The sequence below is a fragment of the Crotalus tigris genome, unplaced genomic scaffold (assembly GCF_016545835.1).
Source record: "Crotalus tigris isolate CLP2741 ecotype Arizona unplaced genomic scaffold, ASM1654583v1 scf7180000017933.3771270, whole genome shotgun sequence".
In the NCBI taxonomy this organism is placed as follows: domain Eukaryota; kingdom Metazoa; phylum Chordata; class Lepidosauria; order Squamata; family Viperidae; genus Crotalus; species Crotalus tigris.
This window is the reverse complement of record NW_024096726.1, coordinates 2636735-2653720: the sequence shown is the minus strand read 5'-3', so window position 1 is coordinate 2653720 and position 16986 is coordinate 2636735.

The following is a 16986-nucleotide window of genomic DNA, read 5'->3' as shown; positions in this document are numbered from 1 at the left end:
ATAGCTCTCGTCTCTTTCCAAGGAAGCTATCAGTTGATATTTTCCCTTTTTCCTTCCTTTGTGTCATTCAGTCAAAAGCTTGTGATTTAGAGTTCAGCTATAGAAACAGAACAGAAAGACTGATATACTGGATTGTTTCATGCTTTAATGATTGTTGTTTACTAACAGCGTTGCTATAGTTATTATAAAGATGATTGTGTACTTTATTGTGGAATTAACACTAACAATGCTAAACGAAAAACATTATTAGTTTTCTATTGGAAATGTTTTTATTGATTTATTTTTATCCCGCCTTTATCATTTTTATAAAAAAAAAACAACTCAGGGCGTTTTTTTCACATCTACTACTCCTTCCTCCTTTCTTTTCTCCACAATAGTGATCCCATGAGGCAGGTTGGGCCAAGACAGAGTAACTGGCCCAAAGTCACCCAGTCAGCTTTCATGCTTAAGGTGGACCTAGAAATTACAATCTCCCAGTTCCTAACCTGACAAAAATTTTTCAGTAGACAAGATTGGCTAGTTAACCACTAAACCAAACCACATAACCTGTGGTTGAGGAGATATAGCTGAGTTCTAGACCAGGGGTAGGCAACCTTGGCTCTTTTATGACTCGTGGACTTCAACTGCCAGAATTCCTGAGCCAGCCATTCTGGGAGTTGACGTCCACGAGTCATAAAGAGCCAAGGTTGCTACCCCTGTTCTAGAGCATCTGGGAATTTCCACTAGATCTCTAGAATGCAACTTTCAATCATTGTTGACAACCGTAGGCTAGATCACCGGATAGGATAGCATCATATTGCCTTGGAGTAGTGTTACATATGTATAAACTAATTGCCAATATGGTATCACTGAACTTCAGTTTTTCTCTAAGAACTTCCCTAATTTGAAGTAATCTTGGATAGCAGTTATCAAGAAAGCATTGTTCCCAAATGCTCCTTCTTATACAACATGTGCATTTTGTATGTCTTTATTGCTTTACAACCCTACATTACCACTGAACTGAGAAATGCATTTCCTTTATAGCAGCTTTGAAACAGTCTTCACAGTTTATCTTTTTGCCTAATTCTTTGCAGCTGTTCCCAGCTGCAGAATCTGCGGTGTGCACAGCATACAAGGGAAGCTGATTGTAGCAGCCAATTGTTGTAGAATCATTTTGCCATTTCTGCTTTTTTCCGCTTAATCCCTTTTTGCTGGCCATGATTCTAGGAGTGCCTCACAAAAAAACAGATGGCAGTAAGTGATACATTCTGTAATTGTGGGCAGTTCATGGTACAGGATAACAATGAGATAAAGACTAGGCAACTCAGACTCTTCCAGACCAGCAGCTGTGCTGCTGCTGCTGCTGCTGCTATTTTAACCCTTTTAAAACTCTACAGAGAGTCCTTAGATCAGTGTTTCCCAAACTTGACAATTTTAAGGCATGAGGACTTCAACTCCCAGAATTCCACAGCCAGCAATGCTGGCTGTGGAATTCTGGGAGTTGAAGTCCACATGCCTTAAAATTGTCAAGTTTGGGAAACACTGCCTTAGATATTTGCAAATATTCAGCTAGCAAAGTGATGTCCATGGCCATACATCTGTCACATAAAAACAAAGACATGGACTCATTCCAACACTTCTGAAAGGCATCAAGCTAGGAAAAGGTGCCTTAAAATCTCAAGAGCAAGTCAGACATGTTTGTCCAGGCATTGTTTACTTTTATTTGTTTTATTCGTTTATGTTTTGTGTTTCTTGACCACCCATCTCCCTCAAGGAGGAACTCTTTGGGAGATAATACTTTCTACTTCTAATGGCCTTTCAACATGCTATTGGCCTAACTGCAGATTATTTAACCTACAGCCGTATGAACCTTTGTGGCTCTCAAGAGCAGCAAATACAGGATTTGTCTCTGGAATCCATCTCAACAGTAGTATTAATATGACTTCAAGTTTACTCCAAGAATTATGCTTTCCAAACTACTATAACTTCTAAAACTTCAATATATTTTCAAGTTCCTTTTATTTGCGAAGTTTACTTTTTCTTTTTAGACAGGTTATAAAGATAACCTGTCTAAAAAGAACTATCCTTTCAACCCCAGAGAGAAGAGAAGGTCTTCAACAGAGCAGCTTTCATGTCAATTGTATCTATCCTCAATTTTCTGACAGACTCTGGAAATTGGCATGTTTCACATTAATCCATCATAATTTGTAACAAGTTTTGAGCACCTTCAGCCATTTTGTATTTCCTCATAAATGTTTGCATCTATCCATCCACATATCTATCTATCTATCTATCTATCTATCTATCTATCTATCTATCATCCATCTATCTATCTATCTATCTATCTATCTATCTATCTATCTATCTATCTATCATCCGTCTATCTATCTATCTATCTATCTATCTATCTATCTATCTATCTATCTATCTATCTATCTATTTATCTATCTCTATCAAATATAGCCAATGTCATGCAAAGTGACTCTGGGCAGTGTGATTATAGATATTGCGAACTACCTCATATTTCCTCTTTTGAACTGTAAGTGAAAAGGGCAGTTGAGTCACGTTTAGTCTTCTAAAAGTTGATAGGAAGAAGCTTCTGCACATATTGCATGCAACACATATTACAACATTTTCCAAATAAGGATCCTCAAAGAGACATGTAAAAACATGGCCACTCTTTCCATTTCTAGGAGGAGCCATGAAATGTTTTAAAGGGCTACCTCAGATAAAACTTCACTGAATTGGAGCATGCCTTCAGAATTTTACCAGCCATTAATAAATAGGTCTCCATCACTCAGCATGAAGAGGAAGAGATGATGGATTAATGTCTGTGTTGTTTTGGATGAAAATCAGTGCTGCTGTATCATATGAGTACAAATTTTATTGGTTGGTCTACCTGTCTGCTTTTTTATATGTTTTCCATTTGTGCAGACCAATTTGTGTTCACTCATTATTATAAATTGTAACAGCTTAATATATATCATACTTCCACCTTTTATTGGCTGAGGATGTATTTAAAAATTCAATAAATGAGTGTTTGGCAAAGTACCTTTTAAAACATCATACTCCTCCAAAATTAATTTAAACAAAAAAAAAAACCAAAAAGTAATCCTAGGGCCAATTATTTGTTTAAGCCCAATTGAAATCAGAGGGATTTTCTTTGTGGTAAATATGCATGCTTGACAAAACCTGAGCTTCTTATAAAATCTCAGTTCCTTAGTTAAAATAAACTTGCGTAAAACTGATCTTCTGGATAACTAGTGTAATTTTCAATAAGTCAGATATAAGAACAAAGTAAAATAATACAGGTTGACTCTGATATTCATCCTTAATTGTGGTGATATGACTAACTTAATATTTTTGCCATAAATGCAAAATAATATTTAACATATATTATTATATGCACAGACATAGCAAGTAAAATAATGCTTCATAAAATTACAGAATATGTTATTATGTATTATCAGAATTGAGATGTTTATTAACTTTTGGAACTAAACGTTTTAAATAAATACCAAGAAATAATCATTCAAAACAGCATCTCATTTAGGAAAGCTATTTTTTAGGTAGGGATGGGATTTGCTAAATAAGTTTTAAACAAATGACATAACTTTCAAATTACTTCTGTTTTGCACTGTTTTAGCTCCATATCACTTTTAAAGTATGTTGCATGTACAACTCAGTGTCTCTTGAGCAGCTGAATTGATTAACTTCCAGATCAATTACTGCACGTAAGAGGATCTCCCCAGTGATGGGATTCAAATATATAAACAATCGGTTCTCTGTGTGGATGCCGCTTCCGGAAGTCCGTTCTGGGCCTGGGCAAGAAAAAATTAGCTACTGGTTCTGCCGAAGTGGTGTGAACCAGCTGAATTCCACCACTGGATCTCCCTGAAGACAGTTTTTGACTAGAAATAGTAGAACTCTGTGAAGCTTCCTCCATTGGAGAAAGTCTTATCTATCTCACTTCATGGACCCTAAATTGCAGCCACCTTCCCACAAAAAGTCCTAAAAGCCAAATTCTGGGCTTGACAGCTCTAAATTTCCCCTCAATAGCTCAGCTGAAGCAAGCAGGGAGGAAACTAAGAAGCATTCACTGGTTTTCCTCTTGCTATCTTGGAGCTAAAGGATTCTTAGCACACCCAACCTCTTCCTCAATCCAATCTTGCTGTCATCCTCTTGCCCTTCTACCATTGGGAACTTTCTGTAGTTAGAATATCTAGATCTTAGGAATAAATGAGGAGTAGGAAATCTGATATTCCAAGGTCAAAGCCAATATTAGAGATGTAGATCCCAAAAAACATTCTGACTGCTAACATGTGTTTTTTAAGGAAATAAGAAGTTGTTCTCCAGTTTGACAAATCTGATCATAAGGAGTTGTAAATTGCTGTGTTTCTTTAGTAGATTTCGTTTTTTTTTAAAAAAAAAATAATATTCCCAATCTGAACATTCAATGCAGAGGTTCTAAAAGTCTTCTAATATTCTTCCAATATAAAATAGAAGGGAGTGCATTGTTTATTGTACTCTCTAATGTCCTGTATGTGTGTGTGTGTGTAAAAGAGAGAGAGGAGGGAGGGAGGGAGGGAGGGAGGGAGGGAGGGAGAGAGAGGGAGAGAGACAGAGACTTTGCTATTTTTTGTGTTGACGCCTGGCAACTACCTGGACTAGCAGGATTTGCCTGCAATTTTATTGAGAAGATTTTGGAAATGATTTGCCCTTGCCTCTTCCTAGGGCTAAGAGAGGATGATTGGTCCAGCTGGCTTTGTGGCTAAGTTCCGACTATAACTCACAGTTTCTAGCCTAGTGCCTTAACTACTACACCCACCTGACACTCCTTGGTGACAGAAAGTGCGCAAATTGGGAAGGTCAACCTTTTTTTTTCATATATTGCACTGGAAGCCTAACTGCCAGATGATAAATAACTGGTTCAGCTTCTGCCAGTGCTTCCTTGTAAGCATGAAAGTACTTTCTAGGAGATTGAAACTTCACAAAGTCCGTCAGTGCAATACAAACAGACAGACAAACAAATAAGTAGCACCCTTTTTCGAAATATTAAGGCAGTTGCAGCCTTCATTTTCACAGCAGTCCAGGATAAATATCTGTAGCTGCATACACCTCACACACAGAGACAACTAGGGACACTCTTCCAAGTGTTAGTGATTGGGGAAACCTTTTGACCTTCAGATATTCTCGTAGAATTGATTTCTTCAGGCTTCTGGGTAGGATGACTCATGTAATAAAAACAAATAGTTATATGAAATGATGTTTCTTCTTTACAAACAAAAACAAGGTTTAACAAGGCAATTAATTTCCTTGCTATTTAGAAGTGCTACTGAATTTGAGTATAATTTAATGACGCATACATATAAATAGAATGGCAGTATTTTATTCTGTTTTTTGTTTTGTTTTTTTCACCAATCTCTCTAATTCTTCTACAAACTATTCTATGGCACCCTCTGCTGTCAAATTAAGCAATACACAAACCACAAGGATTAACCCCTGTAACAAAGTGTAAAACCAGCACTTTATAGCTTTAGGTTGAAGGCACAAAGCTGTAGAAAAGGTAGTTTTTGTGTAAGTGTGAAATGACACATGGGGATTGAGCATCCAAAGGACTTTGTGGGCAACTGGGATTCCCAGTCCCAAATCTTCATGAATCCAGTTTTAACACTCACCCAGATGGTTGTAGCCAGTTTTGACAATTTTTAGAACTTTTGGAAATCAATATCCTATGAGCATGGAATTCCTTCAATGCCAACAAGTCTAGAATTTACAGAGAACGATCACCCTACCTGTTTTTGCTCTTTCTGGCCATAAAGGGTCAAATCAATACCTGCTTGCCTGCCAATCTTCATACTTCTTCTAGTCCCCTAAATTCTATGTCTTCTCCTATTAACTACAGGCAGAGACAAAAATGGAGAAGGAAGTGGGAATAAATTGCTAGCATTTCTCTGTGTTTCTGTATTGGTGGTAAATTTTGGGGTGTACTCAGAAGGTCAAAAAATCAAGATAGTGGCAATGACCTTATAATTGAGATCCTTTTTTAAAGTATGTCACATGTAAAATAAAGATCGTGTTAAAAAAACAAAAACACCCATAATCTTAATTTTTGGGAACCCCTCCTCCAATACTTCTAGGCAAATACATGCTGCCTTCCAAACTCCTAATCCTAACATGCTGATCATCCGTGTCTTTGGGCTCTTTTGCCTAACATGTAAATTACTTTATTGCAGTCATTATTCAGCACAAGAGAATTGATATTCAAATATTCAAAATATCCAAAGCTCAATCAGAACGTGCTAACAGTCTTGCTCAGACTTGGCATATATTTTTACCTGATAATGCCAGCCTGATGGTAGGAGCCGGGAGAAAGAATCAGACAAGAATACCATCCAAATGAAATCACAAACTGAGCACAAAGCAAGAGCAAGTTGCCATATCTGAACTGAAATCCACTGCTTTGAAGCATCCACAAATAAAACACCAGTGGCACAGGAGTGTACTGAAATTGCTTGCAACTGCAAGGCTTTCGTGATGATGTTACTTGATCATTCTCATGATGTCATCTTTTCTCACTACAACTTTACCAAGAAATCCCCTAAGGTTCTGCAATACCTGTGAATCTGGAAAAAGCTTTGCCCAACCGTGTGATTACAACTCTCTAGGGAAACACTGGTAGGACATTTTGAAAATTGTGATCTTTGCACTTCCAGAAGATCTCAAGTTGGAGGAAGCTACTCTAGTGTATTAGCTTTGTCGCTACTATCAATTAATTTAATAATAATAATAATAATAATAATAATAATAATAATAATAATAATAATAATAATAATAATAAAAAGTTGGAAGGGACCCTGGAGGTCATCTAGTCCAATCCCCTGCTCAGGCAGGAAACCCTATACCATTTTAGACAAAGGGCTGTCCAGTCTCTTCTTTAAAACTTCCAGTGTTGGAGCATTCACAGCTTCTAGAGGCAGGTTGTTTTACTGGTTAATTGTTCTGTCAGGAAGTTTCTCCTTAGTTCTAGGTTGCTTCTCTCTCTAATTAGTTTCCATCTGTTGCTTCTTGTCCTGCCTTCAGGTGCTTTGGAGAATAGCTTGACTCCCTCTCCTTGGTGGCAACCCCTGAGATATTGGAACACTGCTATCATGTCACTCCTTATCCTTCTCTTCATTAAATTAGACATACCCAATTCCAGCAATTCCGTTCCTTATATGTATTAGCTTCCAGTCCCCTAATCATCTGTTGTTCTTCTCTGTACTCTTTCTAGAGTCTCAACATCTTTTTTACACCATGGTGACCAAAACTGGATGCAGTATTCCAAGTGTGGCCTTATTGTGAGATGTATTGAAAGTGAAGGGTCAACATTCAGGAATAATCTCAGCTTTAATAAGATAGGTACAGTGAAAGTTTTTCCTGGTAAGGACTGAAGAATTTGGATTCTGAAACACATATCCAACACTCGAGAAGCAACTGTTACTTTGGTGCTTCATGCAGAGCCTGTCATGTGTCCATAATCCTATTTCCTTCAAGGAAAACAATAAATTTACTGTGAGTTTATGGCATTGGTCTGTTCATCAGTTTGGCTCCTATCACCAAAGTTCTTTTCTTATCCCTGGCCTCTCACTTCTGTAAGCCATACAGTAAACTTGTATGGTTTGATTCAGATAATGCCAGCGCCTCTGCTCACGTGCTCATCCTGCTGGAGTTGCAGTCTGTGGACGAACATCTTGTTTTTGCATTTGCTTTCAGCATTTGTTCCTGCAGCTGACCCAGGGCAGAACATTTTGCTTGTGTTCCAGAAAAGGACAGCTGCACCACAAATTACCTTAAAACTCCTTGCTTCAGGGATTAGCCAACCACAGTCAAGTGTGTGTATCTAAGAAAACGGGACACTTGGTATTATAAACATGATTATTAACCTTTTGTTAACCAGGCACATTTTTAATTAAAAAAAATTTCTCAGGGTAAGCATTCTCATTGTTGATGATAAATTCTTTAAAGAAGGATTGATTTGTTGTATAAGAATAGAGGGGGGGAGCATTTATCTGAATTTTCATCCAGGTTTCCTTAATGTTATGATTCTAAAACTAATAAATCAGCTAAAATGTTGATATTTAGAACTTCCTGAACTTGTTCTCCATTTCTTAAAAATGTTCTCTTATGAGAAAGGGTGCATAAATACTCATAGAGTAACATATAAAACTAGGTCATCTTAGGAGAAATTATCCACAAAAATGTATACAAAGTTAACATATTTGCATATACAATTGTATATTTTTGTGTTCATATTTGTTTAAAAAAGTGAACTGATTCAGAAAGACAAGTGAAATGAAGTTAAGGTTAGAAAAATTATACTTCTGTGTAGAACTCTGTTTTATTTATAATACTAGTTTGTCTTCTGTCTGTTATTTGGGCATTTATGTACCAAAAGTCATAGATAGTTGTATTCCACAGCACAGAATAATAAAGACAGGTTTGCCAAAATGTATGTATTTTTGTTGTTTGATATGGCAAGAACATGCAACTTACGATCTTCTGGCATTTATTTTGAGAAAGAAAGAAAGAAAGAAAGAAAGAAAGAAAGAAAGAAAGAAAGAAAGAAAGAAAGAAAGGAAAGAAAAAGCAAGCATCAATGTTATATTCCATTAAAGGAAAGTGAATCTGTAGAAGAAATGTTTAGATAGTCTTAATTTATATGTTTGTATACCTCCACAATATACATATCAAATATTGTAGTCATTCAGAACAGACGTCTGGAGAAGGTTGGGCAGAGCTAAAAGGGTTAAAACTCTGATGCACTCTTGGAAACGTTAGTAGATCATCTTTCAACAATGGAAGTAAAATCAGAATGGCACTTGAATTTTCCATGGTTGAACCTTGAACGTGAATCATTATATTACCATGTAGTTACTGATTTCAACAGGAAAAGGATTACACTCAGAAAATCAGGTTAGGAACATGAAACCTGACTGAGGAAAATGGCACTTTTCTGGTGCTAAAAATCTCTTGTTATGTAAAAATAGAGTAAAATTGCAGGCAAGCGATTCAACCATTTTAAAAATGTTGCGTGTCATCTGGGAAAATACCAAAAGGTAAAGAAGTAGTAATAGTGGCATTCTGGACAAGTGTAACATATTTTAATATCTTTTAATATCTACAATGACATCCTCAAAAGCATGGATCATCAAAATAATTTTATTTCACAACAGCTCTCATCAATGTTGAGTCAATGTCTAAACCGACACACTGTTTTGCTGGGAATTTACCTTAGATTATACAATTTTGGAAACAAAATAATGCTAGATTATTATGATTAGAATTTTAGATTAGATTAGCTTCATGATTAGAATTTTCTTTTGCAAAAGTATGAGAATGACCTTGATGAATCAAAGAGAACGTCCATTTTCAATGTTCTGCTGAGTCAGAACTTCCTCTGGCTGTTTTCCAATATAGGCAAACTACGACGTGATTCTGTAGTTTAGGAGAAGCGTAGTGCTTGGATTCAATTCCAAATGTACCTTTAGAGCAATGGTTCTCAACCTGTGGGTCGGGACCCCATTTGGGGTCGAATGACCATTTCACGGGGGTCGCCAAACAACGCAATCCGCCATTTTTTTCCCCTTTTCCTTAGCTGTGCTACTCCCTTTTATTCTAGTGGCTTTTGAAAGCCAATAGAATAGACTCTCTTGAATAGAGTCTAATTCTATTGGCTTTCAAAAGCCAATAGGAATTGTCCAGCCTGTCTCTGCCCTGCTGAGCCTGGCAAAAGTCCCATTCTGCAAACAGTGCTGCACCAGTTGAGTAGTCCTTGACTTACGACTGGTTGAGTAGTCCTCTACTTACGACCGATTGGGGGTCGCGGCATTAAAAAGGTTGAGAACCACTGCTTTAGAGGAAGTGAAGGTGCAAATGTAACACTTGTCTGGATCTTTTTAATGTATATTTTTTTCCAGGATGATATAGCAGCCGCAGAGAGAGGTCTTAGGAAAAGAGGTAGCTGCTTTAAGAAAAATTGCTGACAGGGGCTACCTGCACACCTTCATCACCTCCGAAGAACCTTTCTGGAATTGAATGAGAACTGTTGCCTAGTAGTTCACTTACAACAATTAATAATAATAATAATAATAATAATAATAATAATAATGGATGTGGCAGTGCCTGGAGATAGCAGAATAGAAGAGAAAGAACTGGAGAAGATAACAAAATACAAAGACCTACAAATAGAAATAGAAAGACTGTGGCAAAAGCAAGCAAGGGTAATACCAATAGTGATAGCCTCCTTGGGTGCAATCCCAAAACAACTGAGCACCACTTGAACACCATTGGCATTGACAAATTCACTATTAGTCAATTGCAAAAGGTGGCCTTACTAGGAACTGCTTCCATCCTGCGACGATATCTGTAATACCATCAAACATCCACATCTGCCTATCCCAGGTCCTGGGTAAGGACTCGATAGGTAGACAAAATGCCAAATCCAGTCTGAACATCTGGCTGACTGTGCGATGATCCATAATAATTATAATAAAGTTGGAAGGGACCTTGGAGGTCATCTAGTCCAACCCCCTGCTCAGGCAGGAAACCCTATACCATTTCGGACAAATGGCTGTCCAGTCTCTTCTTAAAAACTTCCAGTGTTGGAGCATTCACTACTTCTGGAGGCAGGTTGTTCCAGTTACAGTTTGTCTAGTGGTAACTGATTTCCAATTCAGTCAAATTACATTTAAAGTATTTTAGTTTGAAGCACTTTAAATTAAAACTCTATTTGTATATAGGAGAAGAGCTGTACTTCACTCTGCTATCTTTTCTTGTTCATTTAGAGACCATTTGAATTTACAATGGGATTGAAAAAAGTGACTTATGACTGTTTTTCATACTTACGACCGTTGCAGCAACCCCTGATCATGTGATCAAAATTCAGATGCTTGGCAACTGACTCATATTTATGACGATTGCAGTGTTGTGGGGTCACGTGATCATCTTCTGTGACTCTCTGACAAGCAAAGTCAATGGGGAAGCCAGATTCACTTAACAGCCATGTGACTAACTTAACAACTGCAGTGACTCACTTATCACCTGTGTCAAGAAAAGTCATAAAATGGGACAAAACTCACTTAGCAAATGTTTCACTTAACAACAGAAATGTTGGGCTCAATTGTGGTCGTACATCAAGGACTACCTGTAGTTAAGATCCAGCAGCTACTGTACATCTTGAAGCTGTATCATCATCACCATCATCTCAAGGAAACAAACTTTCTATGGAAATCTTGGTTGGGTCTCAGCAATATATGGTTATAGTGTAGCTATTGTTTTACAACAAAATAAGACAAAATATAAGGAAGGAAATAGAACTTGATATTTCAGTTTAGACAATAATATTCTACTGACCTACACCATTTTTTATAGGTAAGTAAATGGAAGCTGAAATGTTCTATGTTTAAATTATTTTATTGACTGGTTTGGTATTAAATGGGGAGGAAAAAAAACCAGTCTGGGAACCCGTATATTAAAGCAAACAGACTTTCTAAGATAGATTTGGCAATGGTCATGCATCTGACATCATGTCCAGTCTGTTCCCAAGTACCTCTTGGTGAAAAAATAATCTTGGTGGGATTTATCCTAAGTCCTCATATTAAAAGCAGAACTTTTGAAGGAGGATTTTCATAAAAGTGCATTTTGCACCAACTATTATCTTGCACACCCCTGCTAAAGAAACTGAACCTCAAATGACGTATTAAGTTAAAATAGAATAGATGAGCAATAAGCAAGGCTCAGCCTTTATTAAGTAAGCACATAAGTCAACTAAGCTGATGAGGAGAAGGAATTTGCAAGAGTGTAATGAGAGATATGTCCTCAGTGACATAATGGCTAAAACAGTGACTGGAAAAGCATTACTTTAGAGCGACTAGTAGAGAGCCCTGCTCTGGGGGCAGCACCTGGCTGACCTTGAGACTGATCTCGTAAAGGTTCAGACTTTATTAGTACTTGGATGGCACACTACTAGGAAATCCCAGGGCCCAAATACTAAATTAGCAAGTTAAGAACAAAAATTCTGGAGAATAAAGAAGTAGATTGTTTTCATATTGTTGTCAAGAAAACTTCATGAACATGATATGTAGAATTCAACTGAGTAGAATTCAGGGAACACTCTTCTTTGAAACTATACTAAAACATGGTGGCAAAATGACTACATTTTGGCAATGCAATATTTTTCCTGTCCCTTTCAGATTTGGGAGTGATTTTAAATGTGGAAATGGGGATAGTTTGCTTTGCAGAGGCCTTTCCTTCTAATCCCCAATAGCAATAGCAATAGCACTGAGATTTATATACTGCTTCATAGTGCTTTACAGCACTCTCTGGGCAGTTTACAGAGCCAGCCTATTGCTCCAACAATCTGGGTCCCCATTTTACTAACCTTGGAAGGATGGAAGGCTGAGTCATCCTTCAATCAGGATTGAATCCAGACTATGGGCAGAGGGCATTCTAACCTCTGCGCCATCAGAGCTCCAATATTAACCCTATCTCAGAAGCTCCAAAATGGGCTATTTTCCACTGACGCTAAAGTATCACTGGATTGTCTCTGATGCACTTTCCAAAGATTTGGGGACTGAGTTGTTACCTGACCAGTCCCTAAAATGTTGCCCACCCTTGGATTAGGAAATAGCCATGAGTGGAAACCAAGTCAATCCTTTTTTCTCCTTAATCAGATTAATTCATGTACGAGTAAACCAATATTTACATAGGGCCGTATGCTGATATGGGATCACATAAAAATATGAAGTGGATTAGATCTAAATAAGGTCGTAGGAAAGTTTTTACTGCTTTCTCTCCTGCAGTCATTGTGCCTCCACTAGGAAATGCTCAGAAAGTACGGAAATCTATGAGGGGGTTGGATTTGGGGCTAAAAAGGAATGGAAAAAAATATTATTTCTATGTACTTTCTTCAGACCAAGCTGCCATTAAGATTGTTCATTCTATGATAAGGATAGGTTCAGGTGTCTCAAAGGTGCTTTTTAAAAAGGCAACAGGATTTTCTTTGTTTTTCCTTGAAGACGTTTCACTTCTCATCCAAGAAGCTTCTTCAATTCTGAAGAACTGCCTTTTGAAAAAGCACCTTTGGGACAACCATGACCTGGATAGCTGAGAATCTCCATAGACAGATAGGCTCAGGTCAAACCCAGTTTATTTCTAATTGTTGACATTATCAGATGAGAACAGTGTTATGAAATATTATGAAATCTGGATTTTAAAATTCAGAATTAAACCAATGCATACCACCTGAATACCTTGTGAAAGGAGAGAAAAGAGAGAGCACCATTGGAAAGGATGATGTACCAAGCCTGATACTGTAGCCTGAAGAATGAGTTACAAGAGTCCAAAAGACCAAGCAGGCAGAAAGACCTATTTATCAGAAACATAAAAATATTTCATGCTGTTTCTGAACTGGGGGAAGCTGTTTTTACAAGGATTGAATCTCTCTAGTAAAAGTTTGTCAAAGATTTATCAATTGTTATTACAGGATCAAAATTCATGTCACTTATTCAAGGTTCCCATAATCTGCCATGGCTACTCTTGTAAAACCTTGGTTTTCTGTATTTAATAAGTTCAGGGATCAGAACCAAAGAAGGCACGCATAATAGAATGTACACACTGGATTGGCGAAGGTGGGGGAGTGGCTGCATTACAGCAATATAAATGAACTTATTTGATATCATTCTGCGAAGCTTCAGACTATGTTGCCTTAAAAGCCATGGCAAATTTATGAATGGAGCTGTGCAGAGAGGATTTAAAAAGAGCTCAGCAGCATGTGTTACGGGCCCTGGATGTAGCCTGCCACCAGCATAGCATGAAATCATTTGATAATTACACCATAGCCAAGGTGGATTAGTGTTCCATAAAAATATAGGGCTGCATTATTTTTATTTATATAACAGATGTATCATAGAGGGAGACTTTTTAAAAAATGAATGCAACACCATGCCACTGTTGACAGAAGATTTAGACGTGTTACAGTATAACCCAGCCAAAACTGGCATATGTCACCATACCATATTTTCTTTCTGTTGGGGAGAGGAATGTTGGACAATGAATGTTTAATAAAGTGAATTACTTAGAAAGCAGCATTATCAGAAAGGAGAGATTCCTGTATGTAGGTAATTTGCTTTACTATTTTTAATAAAAGGGCATTGATTTTCTCATGTTGATTCAGCATATATATCAATACATTGCATATACTTTATAATTAGTGGGATACAAGCAACAACATACAAGGTAATCTCAACATTAAATGCCCTAGCTTGCATAGAACAGTATAAGGGCTTTAAATTCTTCTGAGCACACTGGCTAAAAAGTTCTAAAAAGTGATCAAGCATGTGCCATGGATCCAACAGAGGCTGGTGATTTGGTATAGATATTATCTATTTTACTAAAAAGGAGTATGTGAAGGATTCATTTGATCAAAATAAAAATGATTTAGGTCAATGGCAATAGGGCCTCTGCTGATTACCATAGGATATGGAAGATGGTAATTTGGGAGGTGTAAAAGAATTAAATGGTAGAGAGTATGACATGATGAATGAAAAGAAAGAAAAAAAATCTTATGTTTTATTTCTGTGAAATGAAGAGAAAAGAGAAGGATAATAGATCTAAATAAAATTGGCCTAATTTTGTGGAGTGAATGAATATATCTGGGAAAATTAAAGTAGATGTCTAATTAATAGTGAAAGAGCTAACATGTATGTCAGAAAGTATGGATTTGTATCATCAAGGTATTTGTCAGTATATCTGTTTTAAAAAGGGTTTTTTTCTTTTGTATATATGGTTTAAGCATTCAGACCAGCCACAAAACTTGAGAGAATGAATGAAAGAAATTTGTTTATGAATAGAATAGAATAGAATAGAATAGAATAGAATAGAATAGAATAGAATAGAATAGAATAGAATAGAATAGAGCTGGAAGGGACTTGGAGGTCTTCTAGTCCAGCGCACCCCCCCCCCCCCGCTTAAACAGGAGAACCTATACCATCTCAGACTTTTTCAAAAGGCAAACTTTGTTTTTCCTTGAAGACATTTCAGTTCTCATCCAAGAAGCTTCTTCAGTTCAGTTTCTTGGATGAGAAGTGAACATCTACTGGGGAAAGACAAGCATATTTAGGAAAAGTGGGACAGCCACCATCTCTCAGCCCTAGGAAGAAGGCAATGGCAAACCACTTTTGAAAAACCTTGCCAAGAAAACTTGCAGGTACTTGCAGGTACTTGCCAGGCAGTTTTAGAGAACTGGACATGATGAAAGAAAAAAATTATTCAGAATACTAGTGATTCTGGGATTGCACCAGGTTTGACTCTTAAGGGGGTTGAGTTTCCCTATGGAACAGCAGTCTCCAATTTGGAGGTCTTCCTGGATTTACACCTCCATAGCTGCATGGCCACCAGTATGTTTCCAGTAATTCAATGTTTACAGTAATACAGTAATGCTGTATCACTGAAGCCTGAATAACTACAAAGCTACATAATTCACATAACTTCTTCTCACCCAGTCTGAATTGCAGGAGAACATATGTGAATATATCCATTAATTGGGTCAGGAAAGAGTAAGGGGCTATGGGTGAGGTGTAGGTCAGTGGAGATGAATGTGTGAATGGGAGAGGAGGACTAATGTGAAATACCACCATTACAAAAAGTTTAATATTTTAGGTTGTCCTCCTTGAAATGTTGTCCTTTAAATGTAAGAATATGTGGCAAAGTCTGCATCCAATTTAAGGCCACCAGATCTGAGCTATAAAAACCCACAAGACTGCAGCATCTTCTTAACTGGTAGTGATAATCCAATTGAATTTCAGAATGGCTATGGAAAATAAGACTTCAAGGACATCACCCTGCATTAATGAAAAATACAGCTTGGGCCTCTTAGAGCATGATCAAAACGTTTAAGTTAAAATAGACCTTTTCTATCTTCTGTCCTCTTTAAAAACTTAGGAAGCAAGAAGTCAACAACACAGCCAAGAGGGACTAGGACTTAAATAACACAGCTGTGGGATTAGGAAAAAAAGATCAAGCACAAGTGTAGTTTAAGCCTCTGTTGTAATTGAAACGAGAAATGTGGAACAAATTGCATTTTGGGAGATCAAGTTTATAAAATGCTTTATATATATTTCAGGTTCTCCTAACAGGAAGACGCAGGGAAATACCGGATATATTTTTACACACCCCGCTCATTAGTTTGATCACAAAACATACTCAATGAAAAGCATATTAACCATTCATCAATAATAGTAGTAACTAAGACTTTTTTTTACTGAAGATTTGTTTACAGTTTTTTTTATACTGCCTCAGATCAGCATATCCGTGGGTTAAAAAGCACTTTCTGTATTATTTTCAATAGACACTGCTATGTACACTTTTTTAATTCACCTATTTATTTTAATACTAATGGACTATCTTTCCAAGACTCAAGATGGCCTAGAAAACTCTATTATTTCATCTTTCTGAAGGTAAAATTTATTCAACTTTCTAATCCTTTCTTCTTTTTAGTTACTTGTGGTGCGTTTGAAATCTGTTCAAGAAGTGTAGGGGACTCTGTGAAGAAATGGGAAACGGGCCTATGAAGTGCTGCAGGAGAATGTATTCCCCTTTCCATCAGTGGAAATTGCTTCTGCTATAGAATATTTGGTTTGATTTTGACTTCTGTGAGTGCTCTTTGTTACAGGTAATGCTGCACACTGATTGATGCTAGCCTTATCAATGAGAACCAGCTGAAGAAATCCTTGTTTGTTTGTCACATACACATTAGGTCAGTTTTTAAATGCAACATGAAAACCTGACCACTAGGTCAGTAGAAAGCCAGAGAGAAAACTCACATTATCAGACTGACCGTGGCATAGTCTTTCCATCATAAAAAGGTAATTTTTATGCTATTCCCCATGATAGTTCCTCATATAATAATTGATTTTTTTATACATGCAACAATTCAAAATTACATTCACATCTTTAAACCATATAGAT